This window comes from Numida meleagris, chromosome 3, assembly GCF_002078875.1.
Source record: "Numida meleagris isolate 19003 breed g44 Domestic line chromosome 3, NumMel1.0, whole genome shotgun sequence".
Taxonomy (NCBI): Eukaryota; Metazoa; Chordata; class Aves; order Galliformes; family Numididae; genus Numida; species Numida meleagris.
The window spans coordinates 83,267,606-83,272,512 of NC_034411.1; the positions used below are offsets into that span (position 1 = coordinate 83,267,606).

Here is a 4,907-nt window from a genome sequence, read left to right on the forward strand (position 1 = left end):
CGGGCAGGTGGAAGGCGGCCCGGCGGCGGGCGGCGCTCCGCTCCCGGGCGGGGTAGGTCCGGTGGCGCTGCGCGGCGCTCCCGCCGAGGGCAGCCGAGGAGCCGTGGGGCTGCCCGGCAGCGTTCCCCTCCTGTGGATTTGCTGTGCCCTCCGCACGTGCCGCTGCTCGCAGGGACAGTCCCGGTAACGGGATGTAGGCCACCCTGTACGCGCACGGATCAGAACGATGCACACTAACAGATACAGTGAAAAATGTAAATATACACACGCATTGTATATATATATAGTGCTATGCCGATTTACAACAATTTAATCTTTTTTTTTTTTTTTGTAAATTATTACAAATGTACCAGGTCTGCTTTCATTAGCATGTATCTGTAATCACCCACAAGCACTCTTACAGCTCTGGCTGATTACAGCACGTTAAAAGCTTACTATGCGTGCTTCTATCGGATGTAGTTAATATGACAAAATCACTAGCAAACTTAGCTAACAATTCTGAACAAGCACCAAAACAGGAATATTGAAACTTGTGGTGCGCACAGGTAAGTTGTTCGGACAACTCATTGCCAACAGCAAGCTGCTTACCTTTGGTTTCTATTCCAGCTTGCCCCCCAGAGGCACGGACATGCCCGCGCTGCTGCGTGCCGACGAGTTGCGGAACGTCTCCGGAGCGCAGCGAGGGGATGCAGCGCTGCCCTTATCAGTCTCACGCAGCGTGACCCTCCCACTCCGCTCGGAGCTGCGGGACAGGACGGACCGCCGCCCGGCACACTCTTTACACAATCAGATATCCGAGGGGCAGTGACAGTGCAAGAAATGTTTTCTTTCTACCCCCTCCCCTCCAGTTCTGTAAATTAATTTACCAGAGTATGAACGCACGAATGAAAGGGTGTCTGGCTTCGGGCTATAAAGAACAGATTACATACATTAGCATGCTGGCAGAAGCTGGCTATTATCACTTAAAGTATATAAAATTAATGACGTGTGCTTATACTTACCATAAATTTAAAATTTGTTCAACCAAATAACCAAGAGAGTATGCCTATTTACAGCGCTGATGCTGCAAAACACAGCGGATTACTGGCATTTGTTTTGCCTTTCAAAATCCATCATTTACAAATCAGAATGTTCTCGCACTGTGCTATCTGCCTACGATAAAGCGGTGACATTGAGTGCTGCCCCTGGCTATGGCAAACTGTACTTTTCTCAGTTCTCTGTGTGCTTGTGGCAGTTTTCTGTATTGCATTTCATGGTTGTAAACCAGACAGAGGGATAGAAAAGTAAAATGACAAGATACACATACACAGAAAACAAACTTAGAGCTTATTTAAACTTATTTCATTTATATGTGTTCAGGACATATCTCCTATTGGAATCGTTCTGACAGGACAAAAAAAGAATGGTGGTGACCATTGAATGAAGAGTAGCAAATGTCAATTTAGCTCAACTGGTTTTAAGGTCAGCAGACTTGAATGGTTAACTTTTTTGCCTTTTCCTCCCAGCAGATTTTCACCAGTGTTCCAGCAAAGACAATGGGTTGGGATGACAAACCACGCAGAAAGACATGATTATCTTTTTGGTTTAAATTTCAAAGCAGTTGTCCTTTCCAACGTAGCATCAGAAGAGAAAGATGAAATTGCAGCCTACATATGCCTGGTAGGGTGTTTTAATCCAGAACTTTCCTAGATTCGTACTGTGACTTTATGCGCATCACACTTTTTGCTTGCTCCTTCTGAAAGTTCTGGAAAGCAAAGCTTCATCACCTCACAGGGCAAGGCTCCAGATCCCAGTCCTCAGCTGCAAAATTAGCTGAGTATTTCCTTTGCTTTGAGACTGTTCATTTGATAAAGGCTGCAGTGTTGAGACATAATTCAGTGTTTCAAAAAGAGTTTTGAGATGCCTAGTTGAAAGACCCATTGTAAAAGCTCTGCTCCCAGTGAAAGGCATTATCATTTTTTATTCGAAAAGAAATGCATTTCCCACCGCTCTTTCAAGTTATTAAAATTCTTTAAATCCTTCTTCTTTACTTCGTTTTACATGCCCTAAATATATGGATTCAGCTGTTAGAACTTTATTAATATCAATGAATTTACATTCAGAATTAGGTAAGCTAATTCAATCTGCTCATCCTTTAAGGAAACATTCGTCTCCTCAGAGCTTTAGCTTTGCTCAAAATCTCAAATTCTAGCTTGGCTTTCATTGCTTTTGAATTAATAATGAAACATAATCCCTAAACCAAGGATGTTGTTCCACCTACTGAGCCAGAGACACTCCAAACAGAAAACCAAAAATAACTTGTTTGGACTACAGCAACTTCAAAACACTCCACATCATTACGAAAGCATTAAGAAGAAGAAGAATTAGAACCTATTGTAATGTTCCCTGACTAATACCGTTTCCTGTACTCTGGACCTGATCTTCAACTAAATGGGATTATGCCAGTTCATGTAAGTCAAAGGAATTACTCTGATTTATACCGGTTAAGGAGGACTTGGACATTGGAGACAGTAACTGTATTTATTTCTATAGAACACTTCATATTGATAGAAACAGTTTTGAATGACTAGTGACATAAAAATTGGGATCAAGAAAAATCTTACTGTTTACAGAATTCTGTTAGGAACCAAAAAACTCTCTCCTGCAATACAAGAAGCAAAGCCACAACTCACAAAACTTTGTTCTCATGCACAGCTGAAAAGTGTGAACCAAGTTTACCTGCAAAGTTGGTAGCGTACTGCACAGAAAACACTGGCTGTAGTAGTTCTCCTCTCCTAGTTGTCAGGAAGTGCTGGAAATGGCTGATAGGAGAGTGTGATCTGAAACATCGTAGCAAAGGGATGATCTACTATGTTACCTGTGTAGCAACACAGTTTTTTGAATATCTCTGCTTAGCTGAAACTCTCACTTGCAAACAGAGTCAGGATCTTACCTGGATACAGACAAGAGCCAAGGCAAATACACCAAAAAACAGAGAGTCTAAGCTTGACACCATACTTAGCACAGCCGTGTGGAACACATTCCACCTCCTGTGCCGAGAATGAACTGCTTCGCTGAACAGCTTTAACTAGAACTGCAGCTGCAGGCAAGATACAGAGGGAAAGGCAGGAGAACTGAGGGTAGGGGAATGCAGGGACAGACTTATTTGTTCCAGGAAACTTTACTGCTGACAGTCACTTTCAGCCTTTGTTTCTTTTTCAGCACTCTTAGATATCCAAAACAGCCAAGTCACATAGCTCACTCTTGTCTGTGTGGTGCTAACAGATTTGTCTCCATCTTGTTAGACCCACATTTTTTGACTTGTGTTGCTTGTGATAACACATATGCAGGAGTGAAGCCTCAAGCTTTGACAGAATTCTGAAAGCAGCAGTACTCTACTTGAAAAGTTTTCTAAAAAGATTGATTTGAGCCTCTGCCTTACTGCACTATTTCTCGTTTGTTTTCTCGTTTGTTTTTTAAACCCACAAGTTCTTTTGCAGATGAACCTTTCTGCCCTTTGCAAGGTTTGCCAACCAGTCATGACAGCTGCATTGCACTGAAACAATTAAAGTGTTCATTCTTTTGAATTTGTTTGTAACTTCTGCAGTGAAGATAAACTCTGTGTAAGAACAAATGTCAAGTGTCACCATCTTGCGTGCCTGATGCAAGGTCTTGCTTTCTGTTATGGCTGTTTAAAAAACTACGTATTCTCCTTACAAGCATTCTATGGTAAGAGTGGATTCTTTTTTTATTTATTTATTTTTACTCCTGCCAGCAGATTTAGTTTATTCAGTTTAAGCTTTTTTTTTCTAATCTTGTTCTCCAGCAGTCAAATCCTGTCAGTGAAGTATCTGTAACTTAAGAACAGTTCCTTAAAAAAAAATTACCTCTATTTCAAGTTATGGCAAATTGAGCAATATTACATGAGGAGAGATGAGATGAATGTTTCTAATGAATGCCTGAACAAGTAGGGCTTACGACAGTTTGAGTTCTTTGACTTTAAGAATCTGGCCTTGTAGTTTTAATACGTAAAAAGCACATCCCAAATAGATTTGGAGACATGTCAAGCTGTAATTATTCATACTGAAAAGATTTGGGTGAATACAATTTATTACATAAAACTGTATCTTCCTGAAAACTGCCTTCCCTGTCATGCACACAAGCAGGATCTCAAAACATACTCTCTGAAAACAGGCTGATGCCATCTCAGCAACGTAGTTACCTTCATTAGATTTTGTATTTTTAGCCTAAGGTCATCTTTCTACTGCAAGTTTTTGTAATTAAATACATTATTTATTATGTATCAATGTCAGATACCGCTATTCTAATAGTTATAGACTGTATCCGCTGATTAAGCCATGAATTGTAAATGCATTTGAATAATTTTGAATGTGAAAATATTTCCTCCCTAAGTAGTTGCAAGATGTTACTCGAAGTAGTTAGGGCATAATTAGTTCCAGCGCTAGTGTTGAGTCAACAGCTAACTATCAAGATTGAATTCGATACTTGATTAAAATAATCAACAGAATATGTCTGGATTCCACTTATCAGGAAAGGGAAAAAAACAGAGCAGTTCCCAGCTACACCAAGCTTCATCAAAATGCTAGATTGCTTGGCCTTGCTCCAAAATTAAATTAATCCATCGTGTCCAAACCACATTCGAAGTGCCAAAAATAAAAAATTTAGAGACTGATGCTAATGCTGTGCTTGATACACTATACAGCTAGGTTTGCTTTAAGAATCTTCTGTGCATGTAAATGCTGGCCATTCTAGGAGCTAATGGTTAGTTGTGCATTCCTAACAAACAGCAAAATTTCCATGAATTGCAGCACAGAAATATACAAATAGTCATGAAAAAAGGGTTCCAATAGATTCTTCCTTTCTACATTGGAAGTAATTTTCTATGAGTGTGCAAATTCCCCAGCTCC

At 40.5% G+C, this 4,907-nt stretch overlaps 1 protein-coding gene across 3 annotated transcripts in view; it reads right to left on the reverse strand.

Annotated features, from left to right (window-relative positions):
• Positions 1-4,235, reverse strand: part of COL19A1 (collagen type XIX alpha 1 chain) — a 195,941-nt gene extending 191,706 nt beyond the window's left edge. For 2 of the 3 annotated variants that reach the window (XM_021391917.1, XM_021391913.1), the window contains exon 1: positions 589-4,235. The gene's annotated coding sequence lies outside the window, so the exon portion shown is untranslated. The remainder of the gene's footprint in view (positions 1-588) is intronic. The other variant, XM_021391918.1, reaches the window with a different exon arrangement.